At 48.6% G+C, this 25,593-nt stretch overlaps 1 protein-coding gene and 1 pseudogene across 3 annotated transcripts in view; one reads left to right on the top strand and one right to left on the bottom strand.

Annotated features, from left to right (window-relative positions):
• Nucleotides 1-14,617, bottom strand: part of Litaf (lipopolysaccharide-induced TNF factor) — a 36,666-nt gene extending 22,049 nt beyond the window's left edge. The window contains exon 1 of one of the 3 annotated variants that reach the window (NM_001105735.3): nucleotides 14,559-14,617. The gene's annotated coding sequence lies outside the window, so the exon portion shown is untranslated. Of the gene's footprint in view, nucleotides 1-2,087; nucleotides 2,335-3,907; nucleotides 4,003-14,558 lie in introns of those variants that run through there. The other 2 variants (XM_087574207.1, XM_087574205.1) reach the window with 2 other exon arrangements.
• Tmsb10-ps2 (thymosin, beta 10, pseudogene 2) lies at nucleotides 395-618 on the top strand (annotated as a pseudogene).
• Nucleotides 14,618-25,593: the final 10,976 nt, after the last annotated feature.

Here is a 25,593-nt window from a genome sequence, read left to right as displayed (position 1 = left end):
TGGTACCCTAATGGATAACCGAAATGAACCAGCTGGAGGGGGAGAGGCCAGCAGCAGCCCAAACAGGAGAGGAAAGTGACTTTAGGGTACCTCCAAAAGTGAGAAAGGACCCTGAGCTCACTGCAGTCACAGCCAGAATGCCAGGCTGAGAGCTCAGTAAAAACTGAAGTAGCGGTCTCTTGCTGCAGCAACTCGAGTGGGAGTACCTGGAGTGCGAGACGAGAATCCACGGCCACCCATTATCGCCTTGGTTCGCACATCAGAGTTGTAAGAAAATGGCAGACAAGGGGCTGGGGATTTTTAGCTCAGTGGTAGAGCGCTTACCTAGGAAGCGCAAGGCCCTGGGTTCGGTCCCCAGCTCCGAAAAAAAAGAACCAAAAAAAAAAAAAAGAAAATGGCAGACAAGCCAGACATGGGGGAAATCGCCAGCTTCAATAAGGCCAAGCTGAAGAAAACCAAGACGCAGGAGAAGAACACTGCCGACCAAAGAGACCACTGAACAGGAAAAGAGGAGTGAAATCTTCTAAAAGCCTAGGAAGATTTCCCCACCCCACCCCTTCATCTCCAAGATCCCCTCGTGATGTGGACGAAGAGCCACCTGCAAGATGGACGCGAGCCACAAGCTGCACTGTGAACCTGGGCACTGCGCGCCGATGCCGCCGGCGCCTGGGTCTCTGAAGAGGACGCCCCCACTAACCGGACTGCCAAATTTCACCGGTTTGCCCTGGGATATTATAGAAAATTATCTGTATGATTGATGAAAATAAAAGACACCTTGTGGCAAAAAACAAACAAACAAACAAACAAACAAACAAACTGAAGTAGCAAAAACACGAGTATGCCCTGAGGCTCTACGGGAGGCAGAATGTAAGAACACATTTGTCATAAGAAACTACCTTAAAGATGTTGAAGTCCTATGGGGTTGCTTTTAACCACCTCTAGCAAAACAGAGAAATGACTTGATAGAATTCATAAGTAAACCGGAAGCATAGGGCAGCTGGAAACCACTCACCCTAGCCACATAAGGAAATGTGGGGCACCCCTGGAGGAAAGCAAGGGTGTGGCCAGGTGACCGTCTGCTGAAGACACTGTTTAGAAGGGGTCTCTGGACAAAGACAGCAGGCAAGTGGGTCTCAGGAAAGCTGAGACCTCAAGGCCTGGCTTACAGAGGAGCCCAGAAAGCCTCCAGACTACCCCCCGACTCTAATGAGAAGCCCCTCCAATGTGGAAGACCACAGTGCTAGAGCAGGGACATGGCAGAGGGGATGCTGCTGTGAGTCCCCATCAGCCAGTGCGAAGTCACCAAATGCTGAACCCACTCGTCTAGGAGGGGTGGGAGGCAGAGCTGCCCGGGACCTCAGGGGGCGGCACACGGAAGGAGAGATTCTGCCAGGTATGGTGGTGCTTGTCTGTAATCTTAGCATTTACGAAGCAGGCAGCGGGGCCAGAAGTTCAAGGCCATCCTGGACTACACAAGAGCCTGTCTAAAAAAGAGAAAGAAAAGGGGGGAATATATATAATAGATATTTATTTATATGAGTATATTTATTTAATTATATAAATTTATGTAATATATTTAGTAGAAATGAATACACATAAACGTTCTGGGGTATGTGCCTTTGGTCTTTGTAATCTTTATTTTCAAGGGGCAGAGGCAAAAAAAAAAATCACAAATTCAAAGCCAGCTTGTTACACAACACAGCAAGACACTGTCTCAAAAAAAGGGAAGGAAAGAGGGGCAACTAGAAAGACGGCTCGGTAGTTAGCAGAACTTGACTGCTCTTGCAGAAGACCCACGTTCAATTCCCATATCTGCAGGTGCTCAGTACTGCCTGTAACTAGCTCTAGATGATTCAAGGCCTCTAGCTTCCACACTCACCAGAACACACATACACCCCATAATTCAAAACACACACACACACACACACACACACACACACACACACACGTAAGACTAGAGTCCGGCCTGCACCACCCAGTACTGGTTTGTAATTCCTGAGCTGGCGAGTCCCTGGAGCTCACTGGACTGGATTTAGTCACCTTGGATTATGGGGTACAGGCTCAGTGAGACACCGTGTGAAACTCACATGTGAAAATGTCGTACTGTCTCTCCTGTTGGATCGAGAAGTCAGCTGGGACCAGTCATCCTCTTTTCTTTCAGAGTCCTCTCTCTAGGCAGGGAATGTCCTCCAGACATACATTTTTTTCACAGGCTGATAATGCAAATTTGCCGAGTTTGTGTCCCTAAGTCTCACTCATGTCTGACTCCTGAGAGACTCTGGACTTGAGACTGGAGCTGTTCTGAACAAGACTTTGATGTGACAGGAATAGAGTGGACTTCAGATGTGATAAGGCCATGTGAGGCAGGAGCAGAATACTGTGTCCCGGATATATTCTGTCCCAAATGCATAACCACCCTTCAAGAGGACACCGAGAAGGCCTCACTAGAAGCCAGCACCTTGCAGCTGAGCCTCTAGATCCAAGAGGACAGGTTTCTACTTATTCTAGCCTCAAGAACTCTCTTACTGTAGTGCACTAAGCATACACATGAACTTCCTGGGCTAATTTTTCTGTAAATCTGAAGCTATATTAAATGTTTGCTAGGGTTGAAGAAAGAGCTTAACAGGTAAAATGGTTGACTTACAACTATGGGAACCTAAGTTTTCGTCTCTGGGAGGGGGAGCAAGCACAGTGCGGCACTACTCATTTGTAATTCCAGAGCTGGAGGTGGGAGTGGGATGGGGGTGAGGTAGGGGACAGAGGCAGGCGGATCCCTGGAGGTCACTGGACAGTTTAGTGACCCAGATTATGAGCTGCAGGTTCAAGGAGAAACCGTAACTTAAATCCACAGGAAAACCCAGCGCTGAGCTCACTGGCAGGCGAGCCTTACTAAGATGCATACGGCACCCGAGGAATAACACCCAAGGCTGTCCTCTGGCCTCCACATGTACAGTTGTGAACACAAACATGAATACACAGAGAAAATAAGATAAAGAAGCCTATGTGGGAGAGAAAACCCACGCCTAATGTCGTGGTACTGCTTCTAACCCACCGACGATCACATGGGAACTGGCTGGGGTGTGGATGCACAGGCCTCCCCTGATGGTAAACTGAGGCTCATGCCATGGAGGAGTCAGCTGAGAGTCAGTGTGCATGAGCATCTTGGCCGTGGTTTTCCCTTCTGTGAGAGACATGGCTCTGCCCACCGGAATACTGGGCTCTCTCTGTAGAGCTGCGGGAGGGGGCAGTGGACTACACAACCATCCCTCCACAGGATACAGTACGTAGCCATCAAGGCAGCATGGGGACTGTGCATGTGGAGAGTACACGTCATCTCTGAGGAAGGTCACAGCGTGAACAAGCCAGGGCAGCAAGACGGTAATAGCATCGGCATTAGTCACACTTGCTTCCATCACGCACACCTTGGGAGGACACATCAGGGGTGACGTCAGTTCCACAGGAAGCAGATGAGGTCGCGGGAGAGAGGGGAGCAGCCTTTGCCACTTTCATGTTCTCCTCAGTCACAGCTAACAAATAAACCCCCTTTTAGGTTAAAAAAAAAAGTCCTCAGCCAACTGTCTGCCGGCCCCCGTTCCAGCCCAACTCTCCCATGTATGTTAAAGTAACCTGACCGCAGCCCTTTGTCCTGTGAACTGTGTGTCAGGTCCCTCCTGTTTGCACAGCCTCTAATTACAGGCTGAAGGAAGAACCTATCTGGGGTGTCCACATCCGCATAGTCAACCAACCGTGGACTAAAAACGTTTGGAAAAAACCCAGGCCGGCTGCACGGAGTATGCACGCCACTTTTTATTGTTCCCAAGACAATAAATAGAATAATTTCTTACCCAGGTTACATTGTCTTTTTTTTCCTTTTGGAGTTTTAAAGGAAAGGTTTGTTTTTACTTACATGTATCTACGTGTATATATTCACAGGGACATAGTTGTCTCCAGAGGCCGGAAAAGGGCCCCTGGCTCCTGAAGGCTGGCGTTCCAGACAAGTGTGACTCAGCTAATGTGGTTTCTGGGAACTGAACCTTGATCCTCAGTAAGCCTCTTAACCACTGAGCCGCCTCTCCAAACTTCAGTTGGACTTTTCAGGCAGTATTGAACCTGGTCTTTCGCCTCCCTCAAGCAAGTGACAAGTGGGATACTCGGCAAGTGACACTACACCGGCTTTGTTTAGGTCAGATAAGTAATTATCACAGCGGTTTCTGAGACGATGGTTAGTGTGGGGGGAATCTGTACTTAACCCCAAATCTGTAGGTTCGACATTTTTTTGTAAGGGACCAGAGCGACCAAGAATTTTGCCGTCTAAGAAGTCCTGTGGTTGAGGGGGTCTATCATTTGGCAAGAGGACTCATAACCCTCCAACCCCAGAATCCTGGGAGTCACTCAGCGACTCACTACAACACAAACACATCATACCATGCTATGGGCACCACTCACAAACAACGAAGTCTGAGGTTCCAGAGCTTTCTCCGCCATTCCAGTCTCACCCGAAACCTCTTTACATGTTACCAGGAAACTGTATCTTTTTTTACGTCTTATTTATTTTTATTTTATGTGTGGGTATTTTGTCTGTGTGTGTGTAGATGCAGCAGACTGGTGTCTGCGGAGCCCGGGGAAGGCACTGGGTACCTTAGACCTGGAGTTACACATGGTTCTAAGCCTCGGTGTGGGTGCTGGGTATCAAGCTTGGGTCCTCTGCAAGAGCCAGTACTTTCTTTTAAAAAAAAAAAAAAAAAGGAAAGAAAATGTGGTTCATTACACCATGCATTTTATTTAGCTGTAAAGAAGAGTGGAATTATGACATTTGCAGGAAAATAGACGGAACAAGAGAGCACTAAGGGAAACAAGCAAGATTCAGAAGACAACTAGAGGGAGGAAGACCAGCAGGGAGGGGCGGGGAAGGTGAAGGAGGGGCAGGAAGGTGGGGGAAGGGGAGAAGGGAGGAGGGGAGGGGGTTGGCAGGAAGTGACTATGAACAAGGTGCAATGACATGCCGGTATGAAAATGTCACAATTAAATATTTTATATGCTAACCATAAAAATTAAAAAAAAGAAGAGTTTTCCTGTATCCCATCCTATGCTCCAGCAAGAGCTCTTTATCTTTTCCCTTCGTGTCTTATTTTGATGTGTGGCCTACAGAGTTTAAGGGCAGGAAAGGGCAGAGGATGGAGGGGGAGAATGGGAGGGTGGGAAATGACCAAAATTAACTTTCAATATATGAAACTGTCTGACCACACACACACCAAGCTCCCCATATCCTTATACCCATAACCATATGCTGAGGGAGCTTCAAAGCCACATCTCAAGCCTAGCACGGGTGATGTTGGGGCCAGAGCCTCTGTGGGACATTTGGCATCATCTGTGACTGCACAGACATGGTGCCTCCCCTCTCCTCATCTGTGACAATAAGAGAAGCCCGTCTCCAGACGCTCCAAATATTATGAGTGGACCAGCTCTTAACCTGAGCCACTTCCCCAGTTCCAGAACAGTACCCTAACTTTCCCTCTGAAGCTGACCCCACACAGCTGTCTGCTTTCTATAAATCTGGGGGAAGATGGGAACTGGAGAGGAGGGGAGAAAGGAAACAGACCGCCTGTCTGTGGCTTTTGGTTCTAATTCATTCCTTGCTACTCCAGGGGCCACAGCAAAGTCCCCCACCGCCACCTTCTCCAACACACAGCTGTGACGTTCCTCGGACCTGGATCCCAGCAGAACCAATGTGTAAAAACCACGTGTGTAAGAACTCAATTTATAGTCACAATGTTGTGACTCAAAAAAAAAAAAAAGCCTCAGGGCTGGGCTGGGCTGGTGGGGTGATTCCCTGGCATGCACGAAATCGTAGGGTCAACAGGATGGATCTCCAGAAACCTGGCAGTGTAGCTCTGTAATCCCGAATCTCAGTAGGGGCACTCAGGACAGCCAAAACTCCAGGGTCACTCTCAGCTAGCTGCATGGAAGGTCTGGGGTCAACTGGGCCTTCATGTCTCAGAGGAAAGAAAAGAAAACTTCTGGGCTGCAGAGAGGGCACAGCTCTACTGCACCTGTGAGGGACCCTGACTGCTGTTCCCAGTACACATCTGGCAGCTCGCAAGCCCTACAATTCCAGAGGCAGGGGATTCCATGTCCTCTGTGGGCCTCTAAGAGTACAGTATGCACACACAACACACACACACACACACACACACACACACACACACAGTCTCAGGACTCCGCCTTTTCCGTAGGAGCAGAAAGCAGAGGTTCTGAAGGACCCAGCCGTCCTGTCCCTCTCCCAGGAACTTCCTCACCAGAAGGACTCCTACTTACAGCATAGGAAAGATGACCAAAGGTCAACACACGTGTGGATGGACTTTGTCACAGGCCCACTGTCCTCCCAGCACTCACGTCTAGAGAATATGTCTAAGTTTCTAGATGCTGCCTGCTTCTCTCTCCTGCGATGCTTCTTCCGTTAGTGTAAATTATGTGTAAATATTTCCCCCTGTGGGAGAAAAGCTGTTCCTGCCCTGTAGTACTTCTTGGGAGTGACAGAGCCAGAGCAGCCATCTGCTCTTGCCTTTGGCGTCTTTAGTCTCCTAGAATTTCAAGATCTGCCTTGAAATTATTCTGCCGAGCACCAGCATCATGGCAAACACAATCCTAGCAAGTCTGTGACCAGCCTGCGCTGCACAGTGACTCAGGCACACTGTGTGCTCACATACATACATACATACATACATACATACATACATACATACATACATACAAGATAAATATTTTTAAAATGAAAAAGAACCCAGAGAAGACACAGTGTCGTACAGGAGACAAGCAGAACCTCTCACAGACAGAGCATCCTTGGACAAGGACAGACAGTGACCAAGGAGGCCGCGCCCCACTTCTGCAAGTGCTGTATTCTTTTTCTTTTCTTAATATTTTTTTATTTTGAAACAATCTTGCTATGTAAACCAGGCTGGTCTTTAACTTGCAGTGATCCTCCTGTCTCTAATCCTCATTACTGGAATGACAGGTATGCATTACCACAGGTAAGTTATCCTGAAATCTCGAGGAGAACCAGCTTTTAAAAATGTGATGTTTTTAATAATCATGGGCGGGGCAAAGAGTTGGTGTGGAGCTCAGAGGACAACTCTCTGGAGTCAGTTTTCCACTTCCGCTTTATGTGGGCTTCAGAGATTAAACTCCGGTCTCAAGGTTTGTACAGCAAACACCTATACCTGATGGGCCGCCTCGCCTGCCCCAGAACCCCAGAACCAGCAGCTTTTCCTGAGCCACTGTCCTGTCCAGGTGACTGACAGGCCCACTTGGATCTCGATGTCCTGTTAAGTCCTTTCTTATCAGAGCCTCCTAGCTAGCCTGGTGGCAAAGACCTTTAATCTCAGAACTCAAGGTGGAGGAAGGAAGATAAGGTCAGCTTGGAATATATTAGACCCTGAAGAGAGAGAGGGAGGGTCAGGGGGAGGGAGAGGGAGAGAGAGTCCCTCAGTCCAGCTAGCCAGTCCTCCAGGGCCAGAGCTAGGACTCAAATCCATTCTTCTATGAGTAATGAGTTCTGGATTAATGTCCCCAAGCCTGTGAGTATCTGTGAGTATATTCCAGAGGCCGGGAGTCACATCTACTTCCTAGCCCAGCTCTGACAAACTCCAGTGGCTGCAGGAAACCAGCTAGGTAGCTTTGGGAGTGACGTCTTTAGTAAGACTTAGGGTCATGTACCTAGTAAACCCTTCAGGCTCATCCTAATGCCCAGGGCCACCATACACAGACCTGACGACCTGCGGTACACAGCCCTGCCTCCTGGGCCCTAATTGCTTCTTGCTCTAGGCAGCTTCTGCTTCTGCAAGGAGACTGCACTACGCTCCTCGGGGCAAGAGCCGCCTGGACTGGATTCCCAGCACCCACAGGGCAGCTCACAACAGTCTGTAACTCTGCTCCCAGGGGATCTGACCCCATCTGCTGGCTCATGTGGGCATCAGGAATTTGAGCTCTGTATAGACAGACATGCAAGCAAAATACCCAGACGCAAAAAACAAAATTAATTTCATTTTAGGACATTTTCTTTACGCCAGCCAGGATAGCCAATACCTGTACTCACAACTCTTGGGAGGCAGAAGCAGATGGATCTCAATGAGTTCAAGGCCAACCTGGTCTATGAAGTGAGTTCTAGGACAGCCAGGGCTACGTGAAAGAGAGACCCTGTTTAAGATAACATTTTTTTTAAAAAGAAAAGTCAAATGAGGTCCGAAGAGATGTCCCAGTGGATAGAGACTTGTCATGCAAGTGTGAGGACCAGAGTTCAGATCTGGGAACCCATGTTTACGGCAGGCCTGGAAGCCCAGCATTCCCGAGTCAGACTTAGGGGCTGGGGAGTGGGCAGCTTGCTAGCTAGACTAGCCAATGGGGAACTCTGGGTTCAGCACAGGACTCAGAAGTTAACATAGTTAAAACTGACAACTTTGGGTGAGCACACTCACCCACATACATGTGCACCCCCACACAAGCAAACAGGAATCTACACATGCACACACCACACACATGCACACATCACACACATGCACACACCACACACATGCACACACCACACACATGCACACATCACACACATGCACACACCACACACATGCACACATCACACACATGCACACATCACACACATGCACACACCACACACATGCACACACCACACACATGCACACACATACACACATACATGTAAAAAATAAAAATAGCAAGGCGTAGTGACATATATTCCTGCAATTCCAGCACTGAAGAGGTGGGGCCAGGAGTTCAAACTTAGCCAGACTTGGAGAGTAAGAGGCCAACCTGGGCTACATGAGACCATCCATCTCAAAAAGGGATGAAAAGGTTTAAAAGAAATTCAAAAGTGATGAGACCCCAGAATTTCAGCAAAAGATCAGTTTTCAAAGACACCTCCAAGCTAAATGCAGTCCCCAGCTCCCCCTTGCTCCCTCCTTCTCAAACACAAGTGTGTGGCACATGCAGTGGGAAAGACAGGCTCCTCTGAGGAAAGCAAAGGGTTTTCTAGACTTAGGTATCAGATCAACACTCACAAGGGCAAGGCCTTCACAGAGGTAAAGCATCTTTCTTTCTTTCTTTTTTTTTTTTTTTTAACCAGCAACCGTAATCCTCTGAAATCAGTTCTTCCAGAAAGAAAAAGAACCTTTCATTTCCACTCGTCCTCACAGCCCCGCTGCCCTCACCCTGGAAAGGAAACACAAGGCCGGGCGATCACAGAAACAACTCCAGTGAGGCAGGGAAAGGGCTGGTGTGCACATGGATGCAAGCCTTAGGAAATGGCTTAGACTGTAAACAAGAAGGAAAACCAGCAGAGAAGGCCAAATGGATCTGGTCTTTGAGGTCTTGGAAGAGGGAGCAAAATATCCCTTAGGGTGATCTGTGCATAAGGGAGCAGGACTATGCTAATCCCACAACTGTAGGCCCATGAGATTAAACACTGCTTAAAGACTCTGAAGTTCAGTCTGTAAAATACAAAAAATGTGTCACTGTAATGAAATTTAACTGGAGATAACTCTGACGGCCAAACAAGGAGAAAGAACAGTTTCTCAAATGCCTGAGGATGAGAAGGAAGGGCAGAGTAGACAAAAGAGAACGTCAAACCCTCAGGCTTAAGAAATGGCATTTGCTGGGTCGGTGTCTGGCTGCCCTGACAGACTTGATCCATACACCTTGTGTGTGTGTGTGTGTGTGTGTGTGTGTGTGTGTGTGTGTGTGTGTGTGTGTGGAGGGGGGGTGTCAGAAGCTCTTGGTAACTTGGTAAAATATGTCACAGAAATGTTTTCAAATTCCTTCTTCTGAATTTCAGTGGTTTCTGTAGGCTCATATGTCCCACAAGGCAAAGATAAAGTTACCACAAGGTCCAAATACAGCATAACTACAAATTACATTGATTTGTGGAATGGAAAACCGCTTCCACAGCGAGCAAAGCTGCGTCCTACAATCAGTGTGTACCGCTAGGGATCCCAGCGAAACCACATTCCAGGCTCCCCCATGAATGAACGACAGCATTAATAAGCCTGCACCAGGCTCTCAGGTCCTGGATGTCTTGATTACAGTGACCAAGAAAAGCACAGGCTCAGAGAGAAGAAAGGACCACCAACAAAGAAAGCCAGTACCCACCTCACATCCTTGCTCAAATTATGCCTGATTTCATCTCTCACGTTTCGTGAAATCCTACAGGGTTCCATTGTTTATTTTAAATTTTAAAATTATATTTATTTAGTTTGTGTGTATTGTGCATGCACACATGTATGTGCACATGCATACATGTATGCCACCGTGCAAGCATGGTAGTCACAGGACAATCTACGGAAGTCAGTTCTCTCCTCCCATTTCATGGATTTTGAGAACTAAACTCAAATCATAAGACTTGGCAGTGAGTGTCTTTATCTCCTGAGCCACCTTGCAGGTCCTACTAGTAGTTCTTAATTAATTTTTTTAAGCTGGCAGTGGTGGTGCATGTCTTTAATTCCAGCACCATAGAGGCAGAGGCAGGGGAATCTCTGAGACAATCAAGGCCGATCTGGTCCACAGAGTGAGTTCCAGGGCAACCAAGGCTACACAGACAAACGTTGTCTCAAAACAAGAACAACATCAAAAAGAATATGTCTATATTTATATTTAAATATATCAGTCTGTATTGGTCTATAAATTTCACTGGAATCCGGGTTAAGTCAGTCAATAATTTCCCTGTTGCTGTTGCAGGATTGCTAGTTTGGTTTCCTGAGTCTGGCCTCAGCCTCCTGAGGGCTAGAATGAGAGGTGTATGGGGCCATGTCCAGTTCACACTGAACTCTGGGACTTGAGGTAGCTCAAGAGGTTCCATGGGACAAATGACTTAAGTTCACCATCACTGGTTTCCTGAAGCCTTCCAGGTCCATCCAATCTATGTCCTGAGGGCAAGATGCGCTTCAGGGAGAATGAGACCCAACACATTTCCTTTTTGTAACTTGGTTGCAGGGTTCTCCAGTGTGAGTGATGTCAGTGATGACGTCAGAGCCTGGACACATCTGCTAGGCTTTGGACCCTGGGGAATTAATGCTGTACAGGGACTGGATTCCAATAGGTGGATAGTTGTTTCCCAATTATTAACTGGAAGGCAGGAACAAAACTGCCAAGGATGACAGCGTACTGGTGACCCTGAGCAGGATGGGACACTGCTCGGGTCTCAAAGCACTGTCTCCCTCTGATGTCTTCCCGCCTTCCCTCCCTATGGGCAGGTGAAGGACAAGCACTGTTCTCCAAGGATGCCATAACTCGAGGCTACTCCTTGAGCCCTCCAGGAGCCACCTGGCTCCAATGGTGCTGGCCTAAGGACCAGAGTATAATATCCAGGACCGAGAGAAAAAGCTAAACATGGTGTCATATGCTTGTAATCCCAGTTAACAATCCGGAGACAGATGTCACAATCTCTGGTACTGACTAGCCGGCCAGAGAGCCTGGCTAGTCTACAGGGTAAGCTCCAGGCCCCTGAGGGATTCTGCTTCTAAGAAGGTGGGCAGTATCCCAGAAGATGACTTAAAGTCCCGAAGGCTCCACTCACACTGAACTCTGGGCTCCACATATACGCACCTGCACTTAAAACTTTTTAAGCTTCATTTTTATTTTTAATTAGGTGTGTGAGTTATGTGTCCAGATGTGGGTATGTGCACATGAGTGCAGTGCCCATGGTGGCCAGAAGAGGGCATCAGATCCTCTGGAGCTAGAGTTTCAGGCAGTTCTGACCTGCCTGATGTGGATGGTGGGTAGTGAACTCAGGGCCTCTGGAAGAGCAGCAAGGAATCTCCCTTCCCCATACACATGCTTTAAAAAGAAGAAGAGGGAAGGGAAAGGCTCTCTCTCTCTCTCTCGCTCGCTCGCTCGCTCGCTTGCTCTCTCGCTCTCTCGCTCTTTCTCTCCTGATCCTAGTTGTTAAAACCTTGGAGTCCTGCCCATCCTCAGGAGAATAACACTTATAGAGGGCCAAAAAAGACTGAGCAGACAGACTTGCTTCAGCCCTACCATCTGTGTAGAAACAGTGTCTCAAGGTCTTTGGTCTTCATATGTGAAGGCTCGTAGACCTGTTACACTTTCTATCACTAACATGTCTTTTGTTGAAGGCATTTTGGATGTGACTTTTAGGATGCTGAGACAGGGGCCTTCTTGTCTACAAACCTAATAAAATGACACACAGTTCTCAAAGATCTGTAGTCAAGTGACAATCTCAATGAGTCTAATGCTGTCATCACTGTCCAGTCTGTCAGTGAATGCTCAAGAAAAAGAAAGTTATGAGGAAAGCAGCACTTGACCTCAAACTCCAATTCCACAGCAGGTAATCACCACTCAAGTTCAGAGTCAGCCATGGGTGGCCAAATGGGCCACAGAGACAGACACAGAGAGCGGAGTCTATTTACCTGTGGATATGAGCCACCTGGCTCCCTGGGCTATTTTCATGGCAGCAGAAAGCCAAAACAAACAAAATACAAGTGACTGGTGCCAAGACTCCAGGGCTTCCTCTTACTTTCCACCCCCATGGGAGCTTCAGGGAAATGTGCAGGAGAATTTGAAATGGGGTAAGGGGTCCTGCCCATTCTCACAGCGGCATGAGGCCATGCCGAGACCAGTAGGGATGACTGGATTAAATTAAGGCAGGAAAGCAGGAACTGCCTTGCCAGCTCCTTCATCTCAGGTTTCCCTCTTACTGTGGTCTAGTCCAGTCTATACCTCGGCTGCAACTTTGCTGAGATCTTTCTGCTTATGTGTGGTGTCCTCAGATACAAGCTTTTCTGTACAACCTTCCCTGTCTAGGAACATCTCCCAGTTGCCTCAGCTGGGGTTCTGAGCTAAGCTCTGAACTTTTCAACAGCATGCCTGCTTTTCACCCATAACATAAGCCACTCAGGGCCAGGAGCCATTTTTTTTTTCCCAGCATTGTCAAAGGACAAGGGGTAGTCCTTTCCCCTCCTATGGCCAGGTCATAAAAGTATTGAAGGACAAAGGAATGTATCTGCCAAAGGCAGGAAGCTACTTCAGTGAAGTATTTTAGAGACTCAAGGCACTGATGATGGATCTCAGAGCAATCTCTGGGTCACTTGATTCAGTAAAATATCATAAGGATATTTTTTTTCAAGCAGGGAAAAAACCATTCATTATTAATGCCTTTAGTGGTACAGGAAGAAGGACAATGGGCCTCTCCCACAGTAGATCTACAACAAATATTTCCAAGCTAGCCTGAACACCTTTAGAAGGCAGAGCAAGGACTGGCTAAGAAGAGAGCCAGGTGCAGTATGGGTGTTATTCTAGGCCAGGCAGAACAAGTGACACGCCCTCTGGATCCAGATCCAACTGATAAGGCCAAACACTGGAGGAATTACTGATACCACTCAGCTCCTTTCCCTACAGCCTCTCTCTCTCTCTCTGCATTAGTTCTACTTTAAAAGAGCCAATCTGAGGAGGCTGGAGCGGAGGGCAGAAGAGAAGGTCCAATATGGAGTCCAGGAGTCTCCGGACCGGCTCCAGCTCACCATCCTCAGGAGAGAACAGTTTAATTCAAAGGAGGCTGGAGAAGGACTCGGAGGCACAGTAATCTCAACACTGCGGAGGCAAAAAGTCCAGGAGTTCAAGACCAGCCTCAGCTACATATGCAGTTGGGATGCCAGCCTGGGCTACATAAGACCTTGTCTCAAAACAGCAAGAAGCTGATGAGCTTAGAGTGCCCCGTGACTTCCACAAACTATTTCCCAACAACTAGAGCTCAGTCCAACAGGGAATGACATCAGCTCCAGTAACCGGAAGCACAAATCCGACGAAGTATTAGGTAGGGAATGTCCAAACGACCTGATCATTGGAGCTTTGCCTTTCTAAAACACACCCGTGCTCCCCTCACCTCTTCCTCTTAAACCTGTGGGCACAACACCTAATGATCAGGCGCACCGTCCAGACCTACAGTGACCTGGGAACCTGGGAAGCCAAGAACTGGGGTGGCAGGACAGGCAGGGGCCACGTCCTCCTTCGCCTGGGCTCCAGACTCCACAGTCATACAGCTCCCCTCCACTCCGATACGCCCGCACCCGTCTGGGAACCCGTGTGAAACCCACAGGGCTTAGAGCAAAAGACGCGTGGGCTGGGAACAGTAAAGAGCATCTGGAAAGTTTTCCTACTTTTTGTCTATTCGCTTTTGCTTTCAGAGTACGCACCGGATCCTTCTCCAAATCGCAACTTAGATACTAAAGGTTACTTAGAGAAAACTGCGTCTTTTCCTATAAGCCCGAGGGATATTATTCGGGGAGGTTCGGATAGAAGCTGGGTAGTCCGGGCCTGAGAACCAGACACAATCGGAGCACTGCTGGAACCCCTCGCCCTCAATCCCGCCCAGAGCGCGCCACCCCGGTTCCCACGACGTCCCTGCTCGCCGCCCGAGGGCAGCGCGGTGCCCCGGGACTCTAGGCAGGTGTCAAAGCGCGACCCCCGCTTCCGTTGCCGCCCCGTGCCCAGCGCCCCGAATCTGGTGCTCCCCAGGGAGCACCCAGCCGGGCCGCACTTACCGCCGCCCGCGCCGCCAGTGGAGCCGGGAGGTCTGCGCTGGCCGCGCGCGCGGGCCGGGAGGGCTCCGGGGAGGCAGGGCGAGCTGGGGGCGGGGACGTTTCGGGGCGTAGCTTGAGGGGGGACGAGCCAGATGGGGCGGGGTCTGGGGGGCGGAGCGACAGTCTAGAGGCAGGAGGGTTGGGGATGAAGCTGCGACCTGAGTGGGCTCGCGAGAGGCGGGGCGCACGGAGGCGGGGCCAAAAGGTCGGTCAGGAGGCGGACTCCAGAGCCGCGAGGCCTGGGAGAGGGAGGGGCAAGATTATTCTTTGTTTCTAGCAGCCACAACTACACCCCTACCAAAAAACAAGGCATAAAGAGAACCTACAGAATGGGAAACAACATTGTATGTCATGTAGCTGATGAAAGTCTACTATTCAAATTACATCATGAACAGTACAGGGGATACAGCCTATATCCCGGGTCAGCCTGATCTGAAACAGTGAGTCCCAGCCAAGCTAAGGCTTTCATAGTGAGACCAGTCTCAAGAAACCAAAAACTAGACAGAATGTAGCTCAGCTGGTAGAGGGCTGGCATTAGCATGCATGAAAACCGGGTTCACCCCCAGTGCCCCATAAATGAGTGCCACAGGCCTGCAACTTTTTAAGGCTGAACAGTTTCTCAAAAAAGTTGAATCTAATCTGGGAGACACAAGAAGTTTGAAGCCAGCCACAGATACACAGTGAGATCCAGTCTGAACCCATCCCACACATATACAAAAAGAACATTTTTACAATATACATGCCTCTGTGTGTATGTGTGTGTGTGTGTGTGTGTGTGTGTGTGTGTGTATGTGTGTGCGCGCGAGCATGCATGTGAAGTAGAGTCTCACCTGGCCTTGAACTCACAGAGATCTGCCTGCTTCTGTCTCCTTAGTGCTGGGACTAAAAGTGTATAAATAAATAAAGTGTGTAAAATATAAGCCATGGCTTATATTTTATACCTTGGCTTCAATGTGAGCACAATTGCAGACAGAAAAGGCTTCAGGAGGGAAAGGTTTATTTTGGGTCAGTGTCAGAAGGTTTCACTCCATCTCTATGGGAAAGATCTGGCAAAGCTGTTGAGATTGTGATGGCTGAGGCTATGCAGGGGCTGTTTACATTACAGTAGACCAGGGTGGAGAAGAGTGAGTAATCAGAGTCAAGGAACAGGATTAACCTTCAATGGCCACCCTTAGCAGCTAGGCCTTGCCTCCTAAAGCCTGTAATCTCAGTGCTGGGATGGGGGAGGCAGGAAGATCTCTGCAGTTGCTCCTGGCTAACCTACAGAACTGGAGAACCTTCGGTTCAGCTGAGATTCTATACCAAAAAGTGTAGAGGAGTATGCCTGGCAGAGGAAATACCACATATGGTATTTGGTCATACAATTGCTTTCCCAGGGTGAGACTCATCCATTGCGTTCCTCACGTGCTGATCCTAGGATTTCCCCAAACATGGGTACTTCAAATGCTTAATGTGTGGTATGGGATTAGAAGTTGGGGTACAGACTATGTTCAATTTTTTTTAATTAATAAAAAGGAGGAGAACAATTGAAGGAGTCGTGTGACCTTGGCCTCTGGTCTGTCCACATGCATCTGTGCATGTGTGCGTGTGTGTGCAGTAATGTTGTGAGGGAAGGGAAGAAATGCTCCCCTGGTGCACGTGAGAGGGCACCGCCGCTGTTCTGATTCCAGGTGACATGCGAAACTGAAAACAAGCGTTCCAACTTGTAAGTCTATGCAAGGCTGTTGAGGGCCATGCTACTCCCTGAAGCCGAAGGGAGTGAAACCCAAGTGGTCAGCAGATCAGTGGATAAGCGAAACGTGGTGTGCACGCAGAGAGTAAGATGTATTCAGACCTAACAAAAGGATGAAGTGCTGCCTCCCACCACAGCATGGAGACCTTGGGATCACTGTGCGACGGGAAAGAAGGCAGACACAATGACCCTCTGTCCTATGACCTCATTTGCATAAAGTAGCCCAGAGCAGGTAAATCCATGTGCAAAGCAGATTCGTGCCCAGTTAGGGCTGGATAGACCAGGAGGAGCAGGGGAGTCGCTGACAGGGATGAGCCTAACATCATTTGGGAAGTAAATAGCGGTGATGGGTGCAGAGCGCCGAATTCTTATGTGCCGTGATGTGCAGCTCAAAGACAGTGAAAAGGTTACGTTTTATGTTATGTAAACAGACTGCCCTCTTGCTTTCTTTCCTGTCCTCTTCACCCCAGGCAGACCTCTAACTCATGGCTTTCCTTCTGCCTTAACCTCCAGAGCTGGGATCACAGGTATATGCTACCACACCCAACTTTTATCTCTAAGTGTGTTGATGGAGTGTTTGTACGTGTGGGTGCGCAGGGAAGCAAGTGTGTGTCTGTGTGTGTCTATCTGTGTGTGTGTGTGTACGCGCGTGTTTGTCTGTGAGTGTGCACATGTGTGCAGGTGTGCGTGCATGTAGAAGCCAGAAGTTGACCAGGGGGTGAAGAACAATCAAAGAAGATGCCTGTTCTTTTGAAGCAGATCTCTCAGAAACCCTGGAGATGCTGATTCAGCTCAGGTGGTTGGCCACCTGTCCCTCCCTCCCTCCCTCTGTGGGGCTGGGCATCCACACACAAGTCCTCATGGTCAAGCAGCAGGCCCTTACCCATTAGACCACATCCCAGCCTCTTAATTCTTTAAAAATCTAAATAAGGGGTTTAGGTGAGAAGAGAGCAAGGTAGTTGGTTGGTGCAGGAAAGAGCTGACACAAACCCGTACTTCAGAAGTGTGCTCTATTAAGAGACAGGAACTCGAAATCATGACCTTGATGTCAGAGAGCCTTAGAAAGGGACAGTGTATATCGTATCAGTGATGGTGACTGTGTGAGGGGACAAGGACAGACTTTCCTTCAAAACCTGGAGAAGTGTATCTTGGAGAGAAAACTTTAACAAAGAGGATGATGGCTGCCTGGAAACCCTATGGTGGCTTGACTAAGAATGGCCCCCATGGGAGGAAGTCACAGGGGGTGGGCTTTGAGGTTTCAAAATCCCGTCCCATGCTTCTGCTGTGTTGATAGTGGACTGAACCTCTGAAACTGTAAGCCAGCCCCAATTAAATGCTGTCTTTCACAAGAGCAGCCTTGGTCATGGCGTCTCTTCACAGAAATAGAACAGTGACTAAGACATCCCCGAAACAAAAGACAGCTAACAACCTCTCCAGGGGGTGGTGGGAAGTCCCACAGCACAAGATTTACTTCAACATGGCATAGGCCTTGTGACCAGAGGCATGGAAAACCTAGTTAGGGCCGTAAACTAGGGCCGGAAGCCACACAGTGTTGTGGGGAGCTTTGCTACACCACTGTGGCTCTGGGTACTCGCCCACCTCTAGGAGCCAGCTGTCTTTGCGTCTGAGAACAAGAGACACACACATTAGCTTATTATTAAGTGCCTTGGCTTCCTCAAAGCCTGGGCACTCCTAAACCTTCCCATGCTACCTCGAGCCCAGTAGGGAAGTGGCCAGTGGCCATTTAACCCGTCTCCCATGTCTGGATGGTTTTGTCTCCTGCCACTCCGGCATCCCATCCTTCTACTCCAAGTCACGGAGATTCTCTTCCATTCATCTCTGAGCCCTACCTAATCAACTCCTGCCCCATGCCCAACCATTAGCCATTGGCATCTTTATCAATCAATCAGAAACAAATTGGGGACCAGGACCTTCATCATCTGGACACACAGATTCTCAACTGAATCAATCTCCAACAACATAGCATGACTAACTCTCTGTCTGGCCTGAGGAATTGGGGGACATGGACTGGTTTCTTCAGACTGTGGGATCTGGCCATTTAGAGTGACCGGTTTCTTAACAGGGCAGACTTGTGATCCAACTTGATACAGCAGGAGAGGCCACAAGACACAGCATGTTCCAGCACCTTGAGATTCACATAGATGAGAAAGGAAGCCATCTCCCCAGGGACTGTAGAAATGGCAGTAGCAGGCAGTAGAGAGACACTGGTTCCTGACAGAACACGGAACAATCCTGTTTCACCTTTTTTTTTTGTTTGTTTGTTTGTTTTAAATAAAAATTACACAATACACATCTAGGAGGGGGGAGTACAGAAGCATCTGGAAAAAGTCCTCAAACTTTCTCAAGGATAAAGGACATAATAAATAGTTGTCTCCGTGCAATGTACTCAGAGGATTTTTTTTTAGTATTTTCTGATGTTTTATAAGCAAACAAATTGTTTGTCGAAAAAATAACAAAAACAGGGCTGATGGGAGGGCTCAGTGGAGTGCTACCAAGCCTGACAATGTGAGCTCAGTTCCAGCACTCAAGAGGCAGGGAGATCTCTGTGATTCGAGGTCAGCCTGGTCTACACAGCAAGTTTCAGGCTAACCAGGTCGACATAGTATGACTCTGTTTCCAAAAAAAACAAACAAAAAAAAAAACAAAACAAAACCCAAAAACACCCAGCTGCGGAAAATGGCCTGCACAGGGATTATGGGTGACTCACGGCACCGCAGCCTGGGAAGTAAGTTTCCATAACACCTTTCCATCTCCAAACACAAGCATCAGAGAAGCCAGAAAACAAAAGAAAAATATACCAGAGAAAGGGATCTAGGATTAGCCAGACTGCGCTTATCCCAAGGCTAATTGACAACCTGAATTCAATGCCCGGGCCTGCACAGTCGGAGAAGAGGAACAACTTTTGAAAGTGGCATGTACACATGTGGGAGGGCTAGAGAGAGAAAGAGAACGAGAATAAATAAAAAATGTTTCATAATAGCCTTGGGGCAGGGGATTGGGGGGGTGGGTAGAGCTGGAGAAGTGACTGCATTGTGAAAAGAACTTTCTGCTCTTCCAAAGAAGGAAAAGTCCAATTCCCAGTATCAACATCAGGAAACTCTGGGGATCTGACCCTCTCTTCTGGACTCCACAGGTACCTACATGCATGTAGGCACACAAACACACACATAAATTAAATTAAATTAAATTAAATTAAATTAAATTAAAAATAACCTGGCATGCTGGTGCACTTGGGAGACAGATGCAGGAGTGGGAGAAGCTCACTCTCCAATACATAGAAGTATGAGGCTAGCCTGGGCTACATGAGTGCCTGTTCAAAATACACAAAACAACAACAGGGCCATTGTAGTGACAGAACATTAGTGATAGCTTACGTGGAAGGGGGAAAAAAGATAGCCATTGTAGGCAGCTTGATGGGGGACCTAGGAGGACTCAGAAACTTCAGAGACATATCTCAAATAAAGGGGGCCTCTAAGATTTCTGAGGTTGGTGGAAAACTCCACACCATGTGATTTAGCACAACAAAACCTGCCTGACAGGAAACCTTCAAGGGAGAGGGGCTGAGGGACCTCAGCACAGAAGACATGACACGTCATGATACTTCAAGGACATATAGCTTGATTTCTAGGAGAGGGAGAGGGGCAGATAGGGGGGTCTGCGATCTAACATATTGAACCCCACCCTGTTCCTCTCTGAGGTGAAAGGTGAGTTTATTCTCTTCTCTCTACTACACACAGCCTTTATCACAGACAAAGAGGGATGAGCTTGTTGCATAAAAGCCAGAAGAGCCCTGAGGCTTTTAGCCTCAGACCCACCCAGCATCAGCAAGATACTAGATCATAAACTTTTCTCTTCTTCCCTTTCACCCCCTTCCTTCCCTCTCTTCCTGCCTCCCTTCTTCTCTCTTTCCTTCCAACCTATAGTCAGACCACGCCCCAGCAGCTCTCCCCCCTCTCTCTGGGACACAGAGTTGATTAAAAATAAAGAACACAGGACGCAAGTTGGGTATGGTAGTGCATCCAGAGGTCCTACCACTGGGAGGAAGAGGCAGCGGGATCTCTAAGAGTCAGAGAAACCCTGTCTCAAAAATAAAAACAAAAACCAAACAAACAAATATAGGCTGTTGTGGCATTGTGGCCACAGGTTTATGGTCCCACCTATTGTCTGCCTCACTGGCCTTTGGCATGTTGGCCAGGCTAGACCACATGGTGTGAACCTTGGCAACTCCTCTGGAAACAATGTAAGTCAGAAACCTCTTTGTTCTCTAGATTTGAGGATAAAATGCCCTCTCTCCACCAGCAGATCTCCTCCTGCCTATTCAGGATGTCATATCTGTCCTGATGAAGCTTTTCTTTAGACCTGAAACCCTGCTCTGCCCATTCTAGGCAACCCATCCTGAATGTCTTCTGAAGGACAGTCATGACAGCTCCTTTCCAGGAACTGCAACTTCCTTCTAAGCAGAGGAGAGCTGAAGCATTCAGACTAAGAGAAGAGGAAGAGAGGGCTAAAGCTGAGAACTGCAAACCTTTGTCAGTAGAAGGAGACCCCTGAGACCCAAGAGCAAAACCCGAAATGGGTGTAAAAGCCTGGAGCAACCTTCCTCTGAGCCCCGACTCTGGGCCTGGAACAGTAAGCCTCAGGCTGGAAGCCCAGAACTTCCTCTAACGCCTGGGACTGTGGCTTGGAATGACACACCTTGCGTTCTCAGGACCTGGAGCTCTAGCTCTGGGTTTGAAAGCCCAGTGACACTGTGACACTGAAGAGGTTAGGGAAGCTACCTCTGGTTTCAAGGGAGAGCCAACAGGCCATGACCCTGTGTGGTCTCAGCTCCTGTCACAGACAGGGCTGAAACCAGGTGAGCTTGGGGTCAGGAGGCAGTGTCACTCAGGGTCCTGGCCTAGCCACAGGGTTATGGGTTTGCCCCTGTTTCTATTTTTAAAAACAGAAGAAGAGAAGAAAAAGAAGAAAAAGGAGGAGGAGGAGGAGGAGGAGGAGGAGGAGGAGGAAGAGAAGGAGAAGAGGAGAAGAAGGAGAAGAAGAAGAAGAAGAAGAAGAAGAAGAAGAAGAAGAAGAAGAAGAAGAAGAAGAAGAAGAAGAAGAAGAAGAAGAAGAAACACATACCAAATCATGACACAGTATACCGTAGGAGCCTCTAAGCAGAAGAGGAAGAGAAATGGGGAGGAAGGAAGCAGGAAGGAAAGAGGTATGAGCTCGTCTCCTTGCAACAATCCGCCTTTGTGCAAGTGGAAGAGAAGAAGGCCCAGAGAGGTTAAGCACCAGACCTGGGATTCACAGCAAGGAGGTGGCTGGGGATATGGCTTGAGCCAGGTGGAGTGAGATGACTCATCCGATTGCATCTTGGTTCCCCTCCCTCCCTCTCCTCTGCCCCACTCCACTGGGTGAGGGTGACAGCAAATATCTTTGTCCTAGTTTCTACAGCTGTCATAAACCCATGACTAAAAGCAACTTGGGGAGGAAAGGGATTCTTACATCTTAGGCCTTACAGTCAGTTCCTCAGGAAGAAAAGTCAGGGCAAGAATACAAGGCAGGAACCCGGAGGCAGGACCTGAAGCAAAGGCCATGAGGGAGCATTGCTTACCGTGGGCTTACTTTTGTAGCTTGCTTAGCCTGCTTTCCTGTACAACGCAGGACCACATGCCTAGGGACAGCACTGCTGGGCCCCCGACATCAAACATCAACCAAGAAAATGTCCCACACGCTTACCCATAGGACCAATGTGGTGGAGTCATTTTCCCCACTGAGAGTCTGTTTTTAGCAAATGACTCTGGCTTGTGTCAAGATTGAAAATCAACACAATGTCCAACTGACCTAGAGAGTTTTGAGAGTCTAGTTTGAATTTAGGAAGGATGGTTCCAAATCAATACCAAAGGCAGGTTGGGGTGCGGCTCAGCAGGGATCACTTGCCTTGCACATGTGAGGCCTTGGTTTGTACCCCAAGCAGAGCAAAACATGAACAACTAAACAGGACTGTCTGACTTCGGGGTCATCACCCTCCTGTAGCTTCCAGGAACCGCGCATCCGCTGGTCCAGCTGAACTTCAGTCTGCAAGGGGAGCAAGCTTGAGAAGGGAGCAGGGGGTGAGGCATGCATCGCTGAACCGTGCTTAGTTCATAAACAGTCACGTGGTCCACCGCACACTGCTGTCTCAATGACCCTACAAGGGAGATGACCCTCCTCAGATTTAGCAGTTGAGGGCCAAAGAGTTTAGGCAAATTGTCAAGGGCCATACAGCTACAACACAGCAGTAGGATTTAAACCCAGGCTGCCTGACTCCCAATCTATACTTCCCCACCAGCGTGTGGAAGACTTGCTTATCTGAGCTTTCTGGGCAGTTCAGACCTGTGGCTGTTGGAGCACGTGACCTCAGGACCTTTCCCTGCAGTGTTATCTCACCTATAGTCCCATCCTCCAGAACAGAAGGAAGCACTTTGCATACAGGAGTCGAGAACTCGCTAGCCCATTTCCACTGCTTTACAGCTGGGGCCCGGACAGTGATCGGGGTTCTGTGACCCATGCCAAGCAGGAGTTGAGACCATAGCTCAGCACGCTTGGGTCTTCATGGGTTCAGTCTCTCCAGGGCCTGGGATTGTTTTGTGGAAAACACCTCTAAGCCAGGATTACAGAGGGACATTCATCCTAGGGCTGTCTCTTGGGTGTACCTGGCTGGGCCATCTTGGAATTTGATCCTGAGCGCCGGTGTTTGCCCATCAACTCAGGGACACCTGCAATAGGAGGTTCAAGGTCACTGTCTGTTTCAGAGGCCAGGAGAAGCACAGGGTGGAACAGGCAGTGGAAAGCTCGGGTTGCCTCACCTTCTAGGGCAGGGCGTGGACCCTGTGGACTTAGCAAGTGGTGCTAAAAGTAACTGTAGGGCATGGAAGATGGGCTCCCGCTGTCACTCAAGTCAAGGGACATTCATCCCCGTGGGCCAGTTTCTCCACCATTGTGGAGCCTCTCCTGTCCAGGGCTGTGGACTAGTGAAGGGACGGAGGGTCCTAGCAGAACAGTGTCTGGTCCTCCGAGGTGTCAGCCTTCTGTGACTTTGTTCTTAGAGATATCCACAACAAAACCCTGAGATTACAAGCAGGTGCCACCACATTCAACGTGTGCCCAGGGTTTCTTGCAAATTTAGGCAAGCAATGTACCAACTAAGTACATCCTTGGCCCAGAGACTCTTTCTTATTAAATGTCCTTTATAATCCTGCCTCAAAAAAGAAAATGATCCAGCCAAGGAAAACATCCACCTCCCCCACCTCATGCCTCAGTTTCTCCACAGTGGAGAGCTGTGGGCCACCATCCTATTTCCTTACTGCCTTCAGAACCACGCTTTATGCATGCTGGATGAGTATCTAACCATTGAGCCACCGACCACATAGGCTCCTGTGCTAGTGCAGGACTTCTGTACCTCCACTCCGGCTTCTTGACCTGCTGGCACCAGATCCCTGCCCTGCCTGTTTCTCCCCGCTAGCATTGCTTCAGCCTCACCAGACCCTCCCAAAGAATCTTACGTAAAGTGACAGTCAAACTCTTGGCCTCCTGAGACCTCCCCCTTTTCTGTTGCTCTAACCACTTGCTCACCTACCACATTACAGCTCTTACTCTGGTCTGCAACTGACCGTTAGAAGCTGGAGGGGCAGCCCTGGCTGCACGGGGTCACTTATGAGTCTCAGTGACTGACGCTTGCCTGGCAAAGGCATGCATGAGTGGATTGATGGACAGCAGCGTGGGCAGGCATGGTAGGGGTCTAGGAATCCTCACTTCCTCCTCAGCTACTCTTGCTACCTTTCTTCCCTTCTTCCTTCATTTGAGGCAAGGCTTTAGGTAGCCCAGGCTTGCCTAGCGTTGCCCAAAGTACAGCAGAGGATGACTGTGAACATTTGATTTCTTGCCTTCGCCTCTCACTGCTAGGATTGCAGGCTTGTGCCGCCACATTCTGTTTATGCAATGCTGGGCATCAAAGTCGTGTTTTCTGCTTGCAGGACAAGCATCTACCCACTAAGTGACGTCTCTAAGCCCTTGCTTTTTCTTGTTTGCTTGTTTGTTTGTAAGGTTAGATTTTTTTCAAGCCTTATTTTTAATAAGGGTTCTTAAATGCTTCAATCTCCCTTTTATCCCACCACCTACCAATGGTAGTATTAGAAAAAGAGGTTATTAGAATACTGGGGAAGTGGACCTGTTTAGAAATTGTTCTTTGGAGCAAATCCAGTCTTTACTGCCAGGAAATGAGCAGTTTGGTTCTCAGAAATCAAGAGCGGCAGTTCAATCCACTCACAAATACTTCACGGATACACCAGCAGTCCAGATCAGTAGTGTCAGGGTAGCAAGCATGAATTAGCAGCCTCCACCAAGCTGACACGAATCAGCAGGAGCAACCAAGACCAGCAGGGACACCAGGAGAGGTTCTCTGCTGTGCCTTTCGCAACAAAGTGAAGATCAGCAAAGGCCAAGAAGTACTGCAAAGGTAGCTGTGCAAGTCCCAGCTCCCGCCCCAGCCACTGTCTGTTGAGTCCAGTTGATACTCCCTCCAAACGTCACATGTCCTCTCACAAGTCTTGCCTCAGCAGTAAGTTTGTCTTAGCAAAACTCCATGTGAGTCTGTATCTGCTGACAACACTCTGCCAATCAGTGCAATTCCACAGAAGCAGCAAGAAATTGCCAGAGCATCACCAGAAGTTTTTTGGTGCATTTCCCTCTATGGAATCACAACAAACAGAGATCAGAAATGAACCAATGTATGCTTGTTGTTAGCAAAGAATCCTTTAACACGCGTCCTTTTATGCGCTCACTTTAGCAAAACATCCTTTCTCCTGTATCTGCTATAGTGATTCCTTCACATGTCTGCCATCGCAAAACACCCTCCCACCTGTGTCTGCCCCAGGAAAACACCATCCGACACAACCAGCCTCCAAAGAAAACAGAAGTTCCCACTTCATTTGGTTTTTGTTTTTTTGAGAACAGGGTTTCTCTGTGTAGCCCTGGCTGTCCTGGAACTTGTTTCGTAGGCCAGGCTGTCCTCAGGCTCAGAGATCTGCCTGCCACTGCCTCCCAAGTACTGGGGTTAAATGTGTGTGTGCCCTCCCGTGTCCATGCTACCCACAGAGGCCATATGGATGTCTGTGCTCTGTGTTGCCACCAAAGGCCATGATGATGTCAGTGGTCAGCACTGTGACGAAGGGTCTTGTTGACGTCTGTGGTCCATGTTGCAGCCTGACAAGTCTGTAT

Source organism: Rattus norvegicus, chromosome 10, assembly GCF_021556685.1.
Source record: "Rattus norvegicus strain SHRSP/BbbUtx chromosome 10, alternate assembly SHRSP_T2T, whole genome shotgun sequence".
NCBI lineage: Eukaryota > Metazoa > Chordata > Mammalia > Rodentia > Muridae > Rattus > Rattus norvegicus.
The sequence above is the reverse complement of the archived record's forward strand: the minus strand, read 5'-3'. Positions and strand labels throughout refer to the sequence as shown.